Source organism: Tachypleus tridentatus, chromosome 8, assembly GCF_004210375.1.
Source record: "Tachypleus tridentatus isolate NWPU-2018 chromosome 8, ASM421037v1, whole genome shotgun sequence".
NCBI lineage: Eukaryota > Metazoa > Arthropoda > Merostomata > Xiphosura > Limulidae > Tachypleus > Tachypleus tridentatus.
The window spans coordinates 148,581,491-148,602,229 of NC_134832.1; the positions used below are offsets into that span (position 1 = coordinate 148,581,491).

Sequence of the window (20,739 nt, forward strand, 5' to 3'; positions counted from 1 at the left end):
ACTCTCAAGCTCACCGTAGGACGAAAGATTTTTAATGAAGTTTCTGCTATTCACTGTTTATTTTTCTTACTGTTTCTTACACCTTGTACGAAGCTTGAAGCATATCTATGCACGAGATATGAATGGCAAACAAATTTCGAAATAGCAGAGTAATTTATTTAATTGAAATTCTACTAAAACTCTTGTTATAAAGTTGCTGACGTTCTCCGGTTTATAGTTAATTAAAAGCTACATTCATGCTTCACTCAAGTTTCATGAGTCATTAGGATTTAATATGTTTAAGTCTAAGAACTACTTATAAGAAGATAGAAATAACATAGAGGTCGATAAGAATTGTGTAATTTTAAAATCAAAAGGGCTCGCTGCGCGAGGCTGTGATTTTTTAAAAATGTTTTCTGAGGACAACGTTGAACAATGAACTGTATGCGCTACACCTACCGCGGGAAACAAATCACCAATTTTAGTTTGATAAGCCTACAAACACATCGCTCACCCATCATGGGGACGTTTGGTTCATCCTTGATTATTGTTAAATACGGTTCGCTGTCCATACTTGCTGGTGAACCACTACAGTGTTGGAAGGAAGGAGCTCAAGGTTCAGAAGGAAAGTTTGACTTTATTACTAGACATTAGAGAATGAAACTGGACAGTAAAAATATCCTTTTTCTATGACGTAATCAACTGGGACTTTGGTCTTATAAACTGAACACCAAATACTTTCTGAACTGAAATTTTCTCATTTTTTGAAGTATGCTAATGATATTTTGGCTAATATTACAGTAAAATTTTATATCAGTGAAGGAAAGGCTTCGTTTGATGGTACTTTAGTTGGAAATTATGTGTATCTATAGATATAGTTATTATATACGTATATACACTACATGGCCAAAAGTATGTGGACTCCCGAACATCACCATATGTGCTTGTTGAACATTTCTTTCCAAAACCATGGGCATTAATATGGACTTAATCCCCCCTTTACTGCTGTAACAGCCTCTACTCTTCTGGGGAGGCTTTTCACTAGATTTTGGAACATGGCTGAGAGGATTCGCTCCTATTCAGCCACAAGAGCATTAGTGATATCGGGCACTGATGTCGGGCGAAAAGGCCTGGCTCGCAGTCGGCGTTCCAATTCATCCCAAAAGTGCTCGATGGGGTTCTTCCACACCAGTCTCAGCAAACCATGTCTTTATTGTCCTCGCCTTGTGCACAGGGGCACTGTCATGCTGAAACAAAAAAGGGGCCTTCGCCAAACTGTTGTCACAAAGTTGGAAGCACACAATTCTCTAGAATGTCAATGTATCCTGTAGCATTAAGATTTTCCATCACTAGAACTAAAGAACCCAGCTAAACCATGAAAAAACAGCCCCAGACCATTATTCCTCCTCCACAACACATTACAGTTAGCACTATGCATTCAGGAAGGTAGCGTTCTCCTGGCATCAGCCAAATCCAGATTCGTCGGTCAGACTGCCAGATAGTTAAGCGTGATTCATCACTCCAGAGAATGAGTTTCACTCTTCCAGAGTCCAATGGCAGTGTACTTTACACCACTCCAGCCTACCTTTGGCATTGCACATGGTGATCTTAGGCTTGTGTGTGGCTGCTCGGCATTGGAAACCAATTTCATGAGGCTTCCGACGAACAGTTCTTGTGCTGACGTTACTTTCACAGGCTGTTTGGAACTCGTTAGTGAGTGTTACAACTGTGGACAGACGATTTATACGTGCTTCAGCACTCGGCGGTACTGTTATGTGAGCTTATGTGGCCTACCGTTTCGTGGCTGAGCTGTTGTTGCTCATAGACGTTTCCACTTCACAATAACAGCACTTTTAATTGACCGGATCAGCTTTAGCAGGGCAGAAAATTTGACGAACTCACTTGACAGTGTAACGTTGAAAGTCACTGAGCTCTTCAGTACGACCTATTTTACTACCAATGTTGGTCTATGGAGATTGCATGGCTGTATGCTTGGTTTTATGCACCTGTTAGCAATAGATGTGGCTGAAATAGCCGAACCCACTAATTAGAAGTAGTGTCCAGATACTTTTTGCCATGTAATGTATTATAATAATTAATAATCATTCATAATTATCTTAAAAAGTGTTGTTTGTTGTTTTTTAGTTTTTGAATTTCCCGCAAAGCTACTCGAGGGCTATCTGCGCTGGCTGTCCCTAATTTTGCAGTGTAAGATTAGAGGGAAGACAGCTAGTCATCACCACCCACCGCCAACTCTTTTACCAACAAATAGTGTGATTGACCGTAACATTATAACGTACCCACGTCTGAAAAGGCGAGCATGTTTGGTGCGACGGGGATGCGAATCCGCGACCCTCAGATTACGAGTCGTACGCCTTTACCCACCTGGCCATGCCGGGCCATCTTGAGAAGATTTATATTCCTGAAACACAGATGAGTTTCAAAATCTCTGTTGTCACGATAAAACAAAGACGTGTTCTTTGTTTATTAAACGCAATACTTAAAATGCCAGCAAGAATACTTGTAAAACTTAAGTCTCATATGTTTTTAAATATTCCTGTGTAAATTACTTTATTCAAAATCATACTCTTTGAAAGACACATTTACGCTAAGCCTAACTCGTGATGTGTTATCATTTTTTGTTCTTTATATGATGTGTGAGATCCTGTATGTAAGAAATTAATTTATGAGATTCAACTCATTTATAAATGCATAGTGAAGTCACAACCGAAATATCTTCACTTCTTTAGTTTTCGTTATGAACATTTTACGAAATTATTCACTTTTTATGGAATATATATATTTTTTTAATTTTTCGCGATAATTTCATATAATGATTTTCTTGAGGATAATACAGCGACGTGACCATTTCAGGTTTTGGTTTGTCTGCTGTGAAAATCAATATGTAATTTTTCAGCTCACTCTACCGAGAAAAAGATAGCAATAAAAAAATTGAAGATTTATTAAACTTTCGCGTCTCCTTTACAGAAAATCTTATTTCGTCTAGATTATACGTGGAATAATTATTGACTTTTATTTCCTAATTAACCTTAGAAATTTATCTAATCTAAACAGCGTTGTGAATCATCCGAAGCCTTAACATTGTCGAAGGAACACACATTTTCCCGCTCGAAGTGTTCGTCTACTGCGTATTCAAAGTAATGCAATGCCGACAGAACACGCACTATGTTATTAACATTATATATAAAGTTATTCTGACGGTGCTTATAGTGATGGAAACCACACAGACGCCTAGAAAATGCCGGCAAGTCTTCGGTCCATGTGAAATCATAACAAATATGTGCATCCTCTCTGTGAAAGGCTGATAGACCAAAGCGTTCTCTGTATAGTTCTTCCATTAACATTATTTTATCACCACCATAAGGCTACTGTGAGATATACAAATATTCAAATCTTGTTCATCGTTCACGACATTCTTAGTAAATACTTTAAAATAGATACAAAACGCGCGTTATTTCAATATTAGAAGACTAATGACACCATCACTTCATGGGCGGGTGGCGTCGTCCCGTGGAGAGGGAACTCGATTCGACACTCCATCCCACTAAACATGCTTGTCCTTTTAGCCGTGTGGGCGTTATAATGTACGATAAATCCCAGTATTCATTAGCAAAAGTGTAGCTCACGAGTTAGTGATGGATGGTGAATTATATTCGCCTTACCTCTAGCCTTTCATTGCAAAGTTAGAGATGGTTAGCGAAGATAGGCTTTGTATAGCTTTGCGCGAAATTTAAAGCACGACTTCTTTCTTCGCCTACCATCTTTAAAATATCACCAAAAAAAATAAACATCGCACACCGACGAGGCACTTCGCTTATTACTACAGTTTACTTTGCTTCATGGGTAGTATAGAAAGAAATTAATGTTCGAAATAAAGATTCTAATACAGCTATTTTATAACTACATACGCGCCTCCTATTTCTTAGTATCGTTTCATTAACATGTTTTAATGAAGATTTTCTTACCTTATTCATGATTATTCATAACATACTTTTTAATCATTAAATATTAGTAAAATAAAATCAAAAAGCTAACTTATTTATAAAATAACTGTTTTTTTTTATTGTTTGAACAAAAATATAGAGAACGAGCAACCCGTGCTCCTTGTCGTTCAAGAATCGTGGGAAGTAACTAGAACTAACATAAGTATTCTTCATAATTTCCTTTCATTTTACAATGATGTCACTTTTAGGTCTTCAGCAGAAAGTTAAAAAATGCTCTACCTATGCTATGTTCACCACAACTATAGAAACACAATTTTTATCCTTAGTAGTCGTCAGACTTAACATTAAGCCATCAAGCGATAGTAAACTTATTAAATACATTCATATTTCATGTAGAAACTAAATATTAAGTAATAAAATAAATAACTTCTTCCATATCACTCTGGAGTATATGTAAACTGTATTTATACTGTAGTAGAACTTCCTCCACATCACTCTAGACTCTAGAGTATATGTAAACTGTACTTATACTGTAGTAGAACTTCCTCCACATCACTCTAGAGTATATGTAAACTATAGTTATACTGTAGTAGAACTTCCTCCACATCACTCTAGAGTATATGTAAACTATACTTATACTGTAGTAGAACTTCCTCCACATCACTCTAGAGTATATGTAAACTGTACTTATACTGTAGTAGAACTTCCTCCACATCACTCTAGAGTATATGTAAACTGTACTTATACTGTAGTAGAATTTCTTCCACATCACTCTAGAGTATATGTAATCTTTACTTCTACTGTTACAGAACCTCTTCCACATCACTCTAGAGTATATGTAAACTTCATTTCTACTGCAGTAACCTCTTCCACATCGATCCAGAGTATAAGTAAACTTTATTTCTACTGTTACAGGACCTCTTCCACATCGATCCAGAGTATAAGTAAACTTTATTTCTACTGTTACAGGACCTCTTTTACATCACTCTAGAGTATGTGTAAACCTTTCTTCTATTGTTGCTTTAACAGAAGATAACTTCAGAACACTATATTTCTAAGTTTGTAAAGAACATGAAAGAACAAATTTAGAAATATAGATTTCAGTAATCATATAGATCGAGAATATAAAATATAACTCACTGAGTTAGAGAATTAGTAACTAACAATATAAAATATAACTCACTGAGTTAGAGAATTACTAACTAACAATATAAAATATAACTCACTGAGTTAGAGAATTACTAACTAACAATATAAAATGTAGCTCACTGAGTTAGACAATTACTAACAAACAATATAAAATGTAGCTCACTGAGTTAGAGAATTTCTAACTAACAATATAAAATATAACTCACTGAGTTAGAGAATTACTAACTAACAATATAAAATGTAGCTCACTGAGTTAGAGAATTACTAGCTAACAATATAAAATATAACTCACTGAGAGAATAACTAACCTGGTAGATATTTAGATGAACAATCCTTCTATCCCAGTTATATGATTCAAACTCTTTGTCATCCTGGGTGTTAGAATGTCATGAAACTCCTGCTGCCTGTCCAGTTTATGACCTTGGAGGGAAAAATTGAGTAATGTATAGAGGAAGAAATAATCTCCGAGTGACGTCAGCATACATGAAACAATACATCAAACTGTCATTTAACACACTAAAACATATTTTGTGAAAGGATGGAAAATATTTGAAATTATATAGTTTAATTTAAATGACTCTTGTGTGACATGTAAACTTGACACGTTGGTGTCATGACGAGAAGAAGGTGTGAGTACAAGACAGCAAATTTCATTTCATCAGTACAAGTTGTCAAATAAACGTGTCTGATAGTATTCCAATTACATGACGTTTGTTCTACGTCACTGTCGATGACGCATTTCGTTCGATATTAGTCTGAGAACTCGTTAAAATAACACGCTTCTGTGGCTTGGAAGTTACACAAAGTACTTTCTACTTACGGTTGGTTTATAGCGATCGAATATCAATTGTTGTCATGGTCAGTAGAGAGTAGGATCTTCTAAATCCAGTTATCAGTTAATTACTAATATGAATGTTCTTTTGTTAATATATAAATAATGATCAATAACTTAGTTTCAGAAAACATTATTTCTCTATCGGGATTCAATCCTGGGGTTTACTTGAGTGAGAGGTCATCCATGTGTCTTTCTACAATTGTCAATCATGCTAAGAAATATCATAAAGCATTTGGAATAATAACAAGTTACTTGTTACTGATACTTGTTACAAGTTACTGACACACACTTGATAACAGAAAATCTCGACTTGTGTTGGTGCTTTCATACCAAGTTGCTTTATACCTCTGTCCAGATATTTGGTTCCATGGCTCTGATTTCATACCAAGTAATAATATCACCCCAGAAATCGTGATCAAGTTATTGTATACCTTCCCTTAACATCTTGATCACGTTACTGTGTATCTTCCCTTAAAGTCTGGATCATGTTACTGTAAACCTTCCCTGGAAATCTGGATCAAGTTACTGTATACCTTCCCTTAAAATATTGATCAAGTTACTGTAGATCCTTGGAAATCTGGATCATGTCACCATATACCTTTCCTTAGAATCTAGATCAAGTAACCATATACTTTTCCTAGAAATCTGGATCAAGTTACTGTATACCTTTCCTTAAAATCTGGATCATGTTACTCTAAACCTTCCATAGAAATCGGAATCCATGCATTCTACGTGATACATAAAATGAGGAGATTAAAAACAATAACCGTTCTCTTGCTTTCGACATTATCTTTTGTTGGTAAACATTAGGATTAAAGTTTAATCAGGTGTCGAGTACAAACATTAAGCACATTTTCACAGTAGTTACTGAACTACCTGCTGAAAGTAATACTTCATATTTTTAATAAGGTTTAACATGAAGAAGTGAAACAACGCCTGTATGGACAAAAATAGTTTTGTCCCAAGATACAAGAATTTCTGTCGTTAGCTGTTGTACAAATTCTTCATTATTCTTTAAGTAGAATGAAACAACTTTTAAATGCAGTAGAAATTGTTTCTATTACCATACATCATTTTACAGATTTTACTTACACTACATGGCCAAAAGTATATGGACACTCCATATAATTAGTGAGTTCGGCTATTTCAGCCACACCTATTGCTAACAGATGCATAAAACAAAGCATACAGCCATGCAAATTCCATAGACAAAAATTGTCAGTAGAATGGATCATATTGAAGAGCTCAGTGACTTCAAACGTGACACTATCATAGAATACAACCTTTCCGACAAGTGAGTTCGTCAAATTTCTGCCCAGCTAGAGCTGCTCCGGTCGACTGTAAGTGCTGTTATTGTGAAGTGGAAACATTTAGGAGCAATAACAGCTCAGCCACGAAGCGGTAGGCCACACAAGCTCACAGAACGGGACCGCCGAGTGCTGAAGCGCGTATAAATCGTCTGTCCACAGTTGTAACACTCACTATCAAGTTCCAAACTGCCTTTGGAAGCAACGTCAGCACAAGAACTGTTCGTCGGGAACTTCATGAAATGGGTTTCCATGGCCGAGCGGCCTCACACAAGCCTAATATCACCATGTCCAATGCCAAGCGTCAGTTGGAGTGATGTAAAGCACATGGTTATTGGACTCTGGAGCAGTGGAAACGCATTCTCTGGAGTGATGAATCACGCTTAACTATCTGGCAGTTTGACCGACGAATCTGGATTTGGCTGATGCCAGGAGAACGCTACCTGCCTGAATGCTTAGTGCTAACTGTAATGTGTTGTAGAGGAGGAATAATGGTCTGGGACTGTTTTTTCATGGTTTAGCTAGGTTCTTTAGTTTTAGTGATGGAAAATCTTAATGCTACAGGATACATTGACATTCTAGAGAATTGTGTGCTTCCAACTTTGTGGCAACAGTTTGGCGAAGGCCCATTTTTTGTTTCAGCATGACAATGCCCCTGTGCACAAGGCGAGGACAATAAAGACATGGTTTGCTGAGACTGGTGTGGAAGAACTTGACTGACCTGTACCGAGCCGTGAACGCAACCCCATTGAACACTTTTGGGATGAATTGGAACGCCGACTGCGAGCCAGGCCTTCTCGCCCGACATCAGTGCCCGATATCACTAATGCTCTTGTGGCTGAATAGGAGCGAATCCCCTTAGCCATGTTCCAAAATCTAGTGAAAAGTTTCCCCAGAAGAGTAGAGGCTATTACAGCAGCAAAGGGGGGATTAAGTCCATATTAATGCCCATGGTTTTGGAAAGAGATGTTCAACAAGCACATATGGTGATGTTCGGGTGTCCACATACTTTAGGCCATGTAGTGTATATAAGTTATGGACAACAGGGAACCTTATAGTCCATTTGGGTCATTCCAACCGATACATTAAAATTTAAAGGTAAGAGTAAAACCATCAAACTTAGCTCTTATCATTAAACAGTTTATCAGTTTGTTTTTTTTAACCTCATTTAAATTAACTTCATCTATATTACCACACTTAAGGACAACCCATTCAAAAGGCCAACCCCTCTATTTAAAAAAATAAAGCTGTCTTACGAGAAGATGATTCGTACTCCAAAAGTAAAGGCATGTTATATCTGTTATCTTTTCGTATCCAATGAATTCAACCATTTGACTTACAGCTGTCTTTAAATGGTGTAATTTTGTTGTTGTTGCTGATTTACACTCCTTGTTTTCAATCGATTACTTTATCTGTTTTACACGACGAAACACAAACCAGTATTATACACTATGTCTTACGTCTGTATTGTTAATCGACGACATGTATGTTTTAAATTATTAACTTTGTGTTCACTTACTTTTAAATTATTTTTCCCTTATAACCTCTTTTCTCAACACTTCAAGCACAGATTTGAAGCTTGTGGTTATTTAACAGACAAGAACTGTTTTTGCTTTTTTGTTGTATTTTTTTGCTGCTGGAAAGAGACGCATGTGTTTATTCGCTTCTTTTGTGTGTGTGCTAAGTCAAGAGCTGTTTGAAATTGGAAACGGATTTCCAATTTCTCATGCTGAGAGGTTAAATAGGTTTTAAGGGATATATCGGACACTAAGGGGTGGCTATTTTTGTTGTTTTTCTTTTACAATCTATAATCGATCAAGTGAATCAAGTTTGATTTTCAGAACTCTGAGATAGTAGCGTTTGTTTCATATCCAATGTCTTGAGTGGCGTGGTGTTCTTTCGCAAGGAAACAAAATACTTAAACAAAAATATAGAAGTGCAATAATACATCACTCTTACTGACTAAGAACTTACTGTTAAAAATATTTGGTTCTGCCGATGCTCGTGAGTATGGATTGTAACGAATTATAGACGTCGCGTGAGAAAGATAAAAATACGTAATTGTTGCTACTTACTATATTATCGAGTAAGAAGGTCAAGAAGATTTAATTGTTGTATAAAACCACTAGGTGGGGTTGGTGTGCTTCAAACATAAACGTATTACGACGAAGCCTTTTATAACCAAATTCATAGTGCCTGTAGGTCTATTGACAAGATGCATTGTCATCAGACAGAGCATGACAGGACGTGGCGACATAGGCATTAAGGGCGTAACTAAGCTATAAAGTCATTTTAATATAACACAATTCATATTTTGTATCTCATAAACAAGCAGATGTAAAGAAAATATCACGCATAAAAATAGCACATAAAGGTAAATAGTCTGCACATAATGGCAGATAGTAGAGAGTGAAAATATAGAATATTCGATGTGAAATAACATAGATGGAGATAAATATTTTACAACTAAGGAAAGTACCCAGCTTAGCTCTGACTTCTTGGTAAATAATGCATGTATTCGAAACTCATTTTGGTATAACCTATATACTTTTGTTGCTAAGCAACATGGCATAAAAGACATTGTTAGAATGCATTGTTACCAAAACGCACTGGCTTTTCTGTATGTTATAAGTCATTAAAAAGATAAACAACTTCTATGTGGTTTTTCGCTAGCCTGCCTCATTAAAGAGATGCGCATGAATAAGATAAGTAACATCCAGGTTTGTCTGTGATTTCTATTTGTGATATAAGGTTTTGTTTGTTTGTTTTTGAATTTCGCGCAAAGCTACTCGAGGGCTATCTGCGCTAGCCGTCCCTAATTTAGCAGTGTAAGACTAGAGAGAAAGCAGCTAGTCATCACCACCCACCGCCAACTCTTGGGCTGCTCTTTTACCAACGAATAGTGGGATTGACCGTCACATTATAACACCCCCACGGCTGAAAGGGCAAGCATGTTTGGTGCGACCGGGATTCGAACCCGCGACCCTCGTATTACGAGTCGAACGCCTTAACACGCTTGGCCATGCTGGGCCACGTGATATAAGGAACCACTTCTTTCCCACGTGGTTTATCCTCATAAAAAGATGCACACGCACATGCGCGAAAGCATGTAAATAAATAATAATACCCGGGTACACTCCATCAAAATCCATTTCGTATGGATGCAAAATCTCAGGTTTATATGTTATTTCTAGTAATAATACCTCAGTGCACACTCTCAGGGTCAACTTAGTATGTGTGCAAAATTTCAGATTTATAAGTTATTTCACCTTGGAGCTATGGAGTCACATACACAGACAGCCCTTTTATTATTATACCTGGATATTTGATACCGTCCATAAAAATTATCTGAGACTGACATTAATAATTTACAACATATATTTGATGTATTCCATAAAATGGTATTGGTGAATGTAAATATTTTCTAATGAAAGTTTTGAATCTTCCATAAAGACAAGAACACCAGAGCTGGAGATCAAAATTTACAATAGAATGTTGAGATATTCTACAAGTAGATTCTTGATGAAGATAGGCATAAAAGTTGAATGTTATCCAAATTTAAGTAAAAATTATGTTCCTAAAACTCAGTTTGGTTTTTCATTTTTGAGCAAAGGTACATAAAGTCAATTTTTGTATAGTCGTCCCTTGTTTAGACTTAACAGTACGCCCCCTATTGTTTAAAACTCATTTGAGAACAAGACATTGATGATTATATCTCCGAGGGATGATACTTTCTTGGCAACTACAAATCTATAATTTTGGATGTGCAGAGATCTTTTTATAGTAACGGGATGCCAACCTGTACTTCCCCGGATTTACTGTGTGGACTATCTAGCAACTAGTACTATGCCTTGTTCTTCTGTGTCTTTGGTAAAAATTATTTTATACTTGTATTTCTAATTTAAAAAAGTGAAACTGTATTATCGCCAGGTGCCACTGAGATCTGTAGTTGTAATCCTAAGCATTTTACGTATAAGAATGGTGTGATTAAAATCCTTGTAGAAACGGCCATATTTTGCAAGTGAATGTCGCTAGGCAACAGTAGAAGTATAATTACTCTAAATACACGGACCACACACAAAATCTATTAGCTCTTTGTCTTAAAGGACATTCCAGCCCGGCATGTCCAGTTGATTAGGGCACTCGACTCGCAGTGTGGGGGTTGCTCGTTTGAAACCCCGTCACACCAAGCATGCTTGCCCTTTCAATTGCAGTGGCATTGTTATATTACGGTTAATTCCACTATTCGTTGGTAAAAGAGTAGTCCGAAAAATGACGGCGGGTGGTGATGATTAGCTGCCCTACACTGCAAACTTAGGGGCGGCTGCGGCAGATAGCCTTTGTGTAGCTTTGAGTGAAATTTTAAAAAAACAATACCTCTCAGTTACTATTTCTGAGTATAAACGTTCTGTATCTGGTTCTTTAACCTGAAAAATTCGTATGACCGACGTATTAAATACATAACAAACCATGTTACGTACACACGCATAAAATATTCTAAACATTCTTTAACCCATAAGTAATAATCAAGTCGTGTTATTTACAAACACATTCTAAACATTCCCTAATGATAAAGTCAAGTTACACACATATACGCAAACTGTTCTAAAGATTTCAACCCCAAAATAATCATTTTATTAATATTTCACTTTAAAATGTATTTAATATAAGGGTCGGTCGAGCCTTAATAGTTTCACGAAATATTGTAATTCTGAGTGTTTATGGTTCGCGTCCCGTTCAAACAAATCCGCATTGTATCTTCGAGGTCACTGTTACGCTATAAGAGTGACGCTCTATTGTCACTGCTCAGTCAGAAACAGTTGGTGGTGGGAGCTGTTAACCACCAGCCTTCATACTAGTTTAATATCATAGTTTAACCACCAGCCTTCATACTAGTTTAATATCATAGTTTAACCACCAGCCTTCATACTAGTTTAATATCATAGTTTAACCACCAGCCTTCATACTAGTTTAATATCATAGTTTAACCACCAGCCTTCATACTAGTTTAATATCATAGTTTAACCACCAGCCTTCATACTAGTTTAATATCATAGTTTAACCACCTGCCTTCATACTAGTTTAATATCATAGTTTAACCATCTGTCTTCATACTAGTTTATTATTATAGTTCAAAATAACGAGGGGCCTGGCATGGCCAAGCGCGTAAGGCGTGCGACTCTTAATCCGAGGGACGCGGGTTCGCGCCCACGTCGCGCCAAACATGCTCGCCCTCCCAGCCGTGGGAGCGTTATAATGTTATGGTTAATCCCACTATTCGTTGGTAAAAGAGTAGCCCAAGAGTTGGCGGTGAGTGGTGATGACTAGCTGCCTTCCCTCTAGTCTTACACTGCTAAATTAGGGACGGCTAGCACAGATAGCCCTCGAGTAGCTTTGTGCGAAATTCCAAAAAACAAACAAACAAACAAATCAAAATAACGGACTGTTAGCGCAAAAACGCATTTGTGAAGTTTTGCGAGAACATTTAACATAAATCAAGTATTTTATAGACTTGCGTTGTTAGGTAAACATTATTCAACTGGTTTTGAACGATTAGTCGTTTGGTTCCCTAGATAACCAGATTAGATGTTTCTAAGTTTGGATTTAACGTTCTGACACTTTTGTTGAGTTAAGAAATCCTTCGTTGGTTATATGGAAGTTTAAAATCGTTGTTTTGTACAAACACTTCCATAATGTTACAGACGCCATCATGGTCGAGATCGTGCATCTAGTAATTAGGTTTATGGTGTTTCGTAAACACCTCAACTTCTGTTTTCTTACCTCTTAACGCTTCCTAAATGTGGTAGTTAGAGCACTTGTTACATATGGTAGTTAGAATCATCTTCGGATTACTGGTCTGTAATAATTATTTAAAAATTAGTTTTGTAATTATGGTAAACGGTGGTTACAAAATGAACGGGATCGAGTGACGCAACGCGTTGTGTTCCTTTTTACAGAATTGAAAATGAAAATGAAAAACATGAACTTGAATCACTAAACGTAAGCGGAATTTTTCATTAAAATATTAATCTTTTATTTTTCATTTGTATTTTTCGTGACAGTGAAAATAACCATTCGAGCCACGTGCAGATAAAACGACAGATAAAAGTTAATTTAATGGCAATAATGAAAGAAGTACACAGTACATACAAACATTTCAAACAAACTAGTGTTCAGTTCCCACACACTGTGTACACAGTACATACAAACATTTCAAACAAACTAGTGTTCAGTTCCCACACACTGTGTACACAGTACATACAAACATTTCAAACAAAATAGTGTTCAGTTCCCACACACTGTGTACACAGTACATACAAACATTTCAAACAAACTAGTGTTCAGTTCCCACACACTGTCTACACAGTACATACAAACATTTCAAACATACTAGTGTTCAGTTCCCACACACTGTGTACACAGTACATACAAACATTTCAAACAAACTAGTGTTCAGTTCCCACACGCTGTGTACACAGTACATACAAACATTTCAAACAAACTAGTGTTCAGTTCCCACACACTGTGTACACAGTACATACAAACATTTCAAACATACTAGTGTTCAGTTCCCACACACTGTGTACACAGTACATACAAACATTTCAAACATACTAGTGTTCAGTTCCCACACACTGTGTACACAGTACATACAAACATTTCAAACAAAATAATGTTCAGTTTCCACACACTGTGTACACAGTACATACAAACATTTCAAACAAACTAGTGTTCAGTTCCCACACACTGTGTACACAGTACATACAAACATTTCAAACAAACTAGTGTTCAGTTCCCACACACTGTGTACACAGTACATACAAACATTTCAAACATACTAGTGCTCAGTTCCCACACACTGTCTACACAGTCCAGTTCCCATACACTGTCTAAACATCTATTTTGGTGTTCAGTTCCCATACACCATTACAAAGACCAGTTCCCATACACTATCTACAAAGACCAGTTCCCATACACCATCTACAAAGACCAGTTCCCATACATCATCTACACTTCTACAAAGTTCAGTTCCCACACACCATCTACAAAGTCCAGTTTCCATACACCATCTATACATCTAGGTGTCCAGTTTCCACACACCGTCTACAAAATCCAGTTCTCATACACCACATATAGATCTAGGTATTCAATTCCAACATATCGTCTACAGATCTAGCTGTCTAGCTTCAATACATTGTCTACAGATCTAGCTGTCTAGCTTCAATACATTGTCTACAGATCAATGTGCCTAGTTCCTACACATTGTCTACACAGTCCAGTTCCCATACATCGTCTATATATCTAGGTGTCCAATTTCAACACACCGTTTACAGATCTAGGTATCCAGTTCCAATAAACCATCTACAGATCTAGATGTCCAACTCCAACACACTGTCTACACAGTCCAGTTACCATACAACATCTGCAGGTCTAGGTTTCCAGTTTCCACACACTACCTACAAACCTAAGAGTCCAGATACTATGTACTGTCTATAACGTATAATTTCCAGTTTCCACATATAGTTCGTGGAGTAAGATGCCCGATTTCTGTACAGCATACACAGAGTATTGTCTTGTATTTCCTACACATCATCCACAGAGCCGTATGTACACTTCTTACACACTGTTCACAGATACTAATCAAGTTCCTGCACAAAGTCCACAGTGTCTACATAACTGTCCACAGTTCCGGATGTCCAGTTCTTCAACAGAACCTAATATCCAGTTTCTAACCAATGTTTGCAAGCTTGGGGTTGTGTGATATGTTCATATCATTTTAAATTTGCGGTTTCTCATCACGTTATAATGCGTGGCTTAATGCCTATAATTGTCTTGAATGTTCAACAAACCAATCAACCGATATAAGACGTAAAGTAAGCAAGACTAGAGTTAATTGCTGATTAATTAGTAGTGAATTGCTAACTGTGTAAATGAATTTAGTTTTCAATTTCTCTATGACTTCAATTTTTTTAAATACTGAGTGTGGGTTTTAGCAAAAATTTATAGTTGAAGAAATAAAACTAATTCGTTTTATTAATTATAATAACATAATTTCTACCGAAAAATAAAAAACAATTCCAAATAATTGAACAATAGAAACCGCTAAAACACAGATGTTAGCTTGTTCTGGTAAATATAAAAATAGATCTTCACTGAAGGTCAACATCATAATGTGAATTAGAAGAAAAAAAAAGAAAAGTTAATGGGAAGTATCGAACAGTGAAAAAAATATAAACAAAAATGTTACAGAAGAGAAGAAAAAACAAAAGGTTGAGAGAAAATCTAGAAGAAAATAATAGACATTTTGCAGAAAAATCACAAGAATGAGATATTAGAATTGTAGATAAATTACGAACCCAAGTTAGTTTCATGAAAGAAAAGATAAAAAGTTTGTATTTTGAAATTGAAATTACTATTTAAATTGTATAAATAAAAGTTGAAGAACATATATATAAGTATTATAACAACAAATCATGCTCAGGTGAGAGGAAATCAGTAAAGTACAGAAGGATTATAACAACAAGATCATTGAGGGATAAAATGACATCAAAAAGGTACAGAAGGATAATAACAAGAACAACAAAATGAGTTGAGGAGACATAAATAAATTATAGAAGGGTTATAACAAGAAGATCATAGAAGTATACGTAGACATTAATAAAGTACTAAAGGATTATAACAACAAGATCATAGAAGGATAAAATGACATCAAAAAGTACAGAAGGATTATAACAAGAACAACAAAGAGAGATTGGAACACGTTAATAAAGTACAGAGGAATTATAACAATAAGATCATAGGATAGGAAGACATGAATAAAGTACATAAGGATTATAACAACGAGATCATAAAAGGATAAAAAGACATCAATGAAGCACAGAAGGATTGTAACAAGAACAACAAAAAGAATTGAGGAGACATCAATAAAGTACAGATAGATTATAATATGAATAAAAAAGTGAGTTGAGGAGACCTTAATAAAGTACAGACGTATTATAACAACAAGCTCATAGAAAAATAGGAAGACATGAATAAAGTACAGAAGGATTATACAACAAGGTCATAGAAAAATAGGAAGACATCAATAAAGTACAGAAGAATTATACAACAAGGTCATAGAAAAACAGGAAGACATCAATAATGTACAGAAGAATTATACAACAAGGTCATAGAAAAATAGGAAGACATCAATAAAGTACAGAAGGATTATACAACAAGGTCATAGAAAAATAGGAAGACATCAATAAAGTACAGATGGATTATAATAAGAATAACAAAGAGAGTTGAGGATACATTAATAAAGAGGGATTATAACAACAAGATCGTAGAAGGATATGAGAACATCAATAAAGTACAGAAGGATTATAACAAGAATATCCAAGAAGAATAAGAGAACATCAATAAAGTACAGAAGGATTATAACAAGAACATCAAAAAAGAGTTGAGGAGACATTATTAAAGTACTGTAGGATTATAACAAGAATAAGAAAGGCAGATAAGAAAACATTAATAAAACGCAGAGTGATTATGAATACAAGATCATAGAAGGATAAGAAGACATCAATAAAGTACAGAAGGAATATAACAAGAAGAAAAAGAGTGATGAGAAGATATTAATAAAGTACAGAAGGATTATAAGAATAAGGTCATAGAAAAATAGGAAGATATCAATAAAGTACAGAAGGATTATACAACAAGGCCATAGCAAAATAGGAAGACATCAATAAAGTACAGAAGAATTATACAACAAGGTCACAGAAAAATAGAAAGACATGAATAAAGTACAGAAGGATTATACAACAAGGTCATAGAAAAATAGGAAGACATCAATAAAGTACAGAAGAATTATACAATAAGGTTATAGAAAAACAGGAAGACATCAATAAAGTACAGAAGAATTATACAACAAGGTCATAGAAAAATAGGAATACATCAATAAAGTACAGAAGGATTATACAACAAGGTCACAGAAAAATAGGAAGACATCAATAAAGTACAGAAGAATTATACAACAAGGTCATAGAAAAACAGGAAGACATCAATAAAGTACAGAAGAATTATACAACAAGGTCATAGAAAAATAGGAAGACATCAATAAAGTACAGATGGATTATAATAAGAATAACAAAGAGAGTTGAGGATACATTAATAAAGAGGGATTATAACAACAAGATCGTAGAAGGATATGAGAACATCAATAAAGTACAGAAGGATTATATCAAGAATATCCAAGAAGAATAAGAGAACATCAATAAAGTACAGAAGGATTATAACAAGAATATCCAAGAAGAATAAGAGAACATCAATAAAGTACAGAAGGATTATGAGAAGAACAACGAAGGAAGGTAAAAGGACATCAGTAAAGTACAGAAGCATTATCACAATAATATCATAGAATGATAAGAGGACATCAATAAAGTACAGAAGGAGTATAACAAGAAGAACAAGAGAGATGAGAAGACATTAATAAAGTACAGAAGGATTACAAGAATAATAAAGAGAGTTGAGCAAACGTTAATAAAGTACAGAGGTATTATAACAACAAGCTCATAGAAGGATAAGAAGACATAAATAAAGTAGAGAAGGATTATAACAAGAACAACAAAAAGAGTTAAGAATACATTATTAAAGTAATGAAGGATTATAACAAGAATAAGAAAGACAGATAAGAAGACATTATTAAAGTACTGAAGGATTATAACAAGAATAAGAAAGACAGATAAGAAAACATTAATAAAACGCAGAAGGATTATAACAAGAAGATCATCAAAGGATAGGAAGACATAAATAATGTACAGAAGGATTATAACAAGAACAACAAAAAGAGTTGAGGAGACATCAATAACGTGCGGCAGGATTATAACAATAATAACAAAGAGAGTTAAGGAGACATCAATAAAATACAGAGAGATTATAACAACAAGATCATAGAAGGATAAGAAGACATCAATAAAGTACAGAATGATTATAACAAGAACAACAAAAATAATTGAAAAGACATTATTAAGGTACCGAAGAATTATGACAAGAATAACAAAGAAAGATAAGAAGACACCAATAAAGTACAGAAGGATTATAACAAATATATCACTGAAGGATAAGAGGACATCAATAAAGTATAGAAGAATTATGACAATAATAATGGGGAAAACACAGATAGCCCATTGTGTAACTTTGTGCTTAATTGTTTGGTTTTTTGTTTTTGAATATTGCGCAAAGCTACACGAGGGCTATCTGCGCTAGCCGTCCCTAATTTAGCAGAGTAAGACTAGAGGGAAGGCAGCTAGTCATCACCACCCACTGCAAACTCTGGGATTGACCGTCACATTATAATGCTTTTATGGTTGAAAGGGCGAGCATGTTTGGTGTGATGGGGACTCGAACCCGCAACCCTCAGATTATGAGTCGAGCGCCTTAACCACCTGTCCATGCCGGGCCATTTGTACTTAATTCTAAATAAACAAATCCTTTTCAATAATTTAATCATGTTGATCCAGATACATATTTTCTTTGATTTCATCACCTTTATTTATGTAGTTTTAAACAATGATTTCGATATTTCAATATATAAGACACCCTGGAAACACGTTCTAATTAGCTCTTTTAGAGCAGATTGGAGGATCAGAGACGATGACATCATAATTCCACAAAGAGGTACCAGAGGGTGCGTTGCTATGGTGTAATTATAGTTTCAACCAGACTTAGCATCATTTATTAGTTCAATGAATAATTATTGTGAACTAAATCTTTATGCGAATCGTTTTGAAGGTTTGACACTTTAGTTTGATGACGTCACGTGGAAATAAAATAAATTTCTGAAAACTTTATCTAAAGTGATACAATTACTGTTACTTGTAAATTTTTATATAAGTTTTTTTTATTACAATCTTGTTGTTTTTATTGTAACTTTGCTGTCAGTCTATACCCTTATTACACTGTCACGTTGACCGCAGAAATCGCTTTTGTTTAATTGAAATGCACTGAATACCGTCTATCATGTATTACCTGCATTATCCATCGACCATACAAGACGCCCTTTTATTCATCACAAACTCATTAAGTTACAGAAGAAAAAGAAAACTGAAAATCTATTTATGTGACAGCAGAAAATAAACTATGCGAAAATAGAACTATTGTGAAGATTTTATGTTCACTTGAAAACAAAATCAATAGAAACAACAGTTAGAACTAAAGGAAACTTTAGTTGAATATTGATTGAATGATAAAATAAAAGCAATAGTCTAGAGTTACTGAGAATACTTGTATCAAACTAAACTAGAGAAATATGAACAAATGTCTGGTATTACTGGAAAAGATATACAGTCATGTGAAAAATTTAGGACACCCTATGAAAGCCTGTGTATTTTTGTAATATTTTTGAAAATATATAGATATATAATCTCAATTTTAACAATACTGAGATAATATAGGAATAAATAAACAATTAAAACTGAAGAAAAGACTTTTCAAGATCTTCTGTAAATGTAATTCTACAAAAATGCATATTCTAACTGAGGAGAAAGATAGGACACCCTACCTCCTAATAGCTAGTGTTACCCCCTTTGGTTGAAATAACTGCAGTGAGACGCTTCTTGTAGCCATCTACCAGTCTCTGATATCGGTCTGAAGAAAGTTTGCCCCACTCCTCAATGCAGAACTCTGTCAGCTGTGAGATGTTTGATAGGTTTCTTGCATGTACAGCCCGTTTCAAGTCACCCCACAGTATTTCATTGAGATTAAGATCTGAGCTTTGACTCGGCCATTCCAGGACTCTCCATTTCTTAGTTTTCAGCCAGCCCTTGGTGGATTTACTGGTATGTTTTGGGTCATTGTCGTGTTGCAGGCCGCTTCAGCTTTAATTTTCGTACAGATGGTCTCACATGATCCTCAAGCGCCCTCTGATACACAGTAGAATTCATGGAGGATTTTATGATTGTGAGCTGTCCAGGTCCTGCTGCAGCAAAGCAGCCCCAAACCATGACACTTCCACCTCCATGCTTCACACTTGGTATGAGGTTCTTTTTCTGAAATGCTGTATTTGGTTTACGCCAAACATGTCCTCTGTTCTGGTGTCCAAATAATTCAATTTTGGACTCATCTGTCCAAAGAACATTATTCCAGAAGTCCTGGTCTTTGTCTACATTCTTTCTGGCAAACATCTGTCTGGCCTTGATGTTTCTCTTAGAGAGCAAAGGTTTCCTCCTTGCACACCTCCCATGCAAATTAAACTTGTGCAGTCTCTTTCTGATTGTAGAGGCATGTACTTTCACATCAACAGTAGTCAGAGCCTGCTGTAGGTCCAGTGATGACATGTTAGGGTGTTTGGAGACCTCTTTTTGCATCTTGCGGTCTGCTCTCGGGGTGAACTTGCTTGGACGACCAGACCTGGGCATGTTGACAGTTGTTTTGAAAGCCCTCCACTTGTTGACTATTTTCCGGACAGTGGAATGACTGATTTCAAAATCTTTTTGGATCTTTTTAAATCCCTTACCAGACTCATAAG

The 20,739-nt window shown here is 35.6% G+C and overlaps 1 protein-coding gene across 1 annotated transcript in view; it reads right to left on the bottom strand.

Moving 5' to 3' along the window:
- Positions 1 to 5,726, bottom strand: part of LOC143223732 (A-type potassium channel modulatory protein KCNIP1-like) — a 68,339-nt gene extending 62,613 nt beyond the window's left edge. The window contains exon 1 of the mRNA XM_076452085.1: positions 5,402 to 5,726. The gene's annotated coding sequence lies outside the window, so the exon portion shown is untranslated. The remainder of the gene's footprint in view (positions 1 to 5,401) is intronic.
- Between the last annotated feature and the right edge of the window lie 15,013 nt (positions 5,727 to 20,739).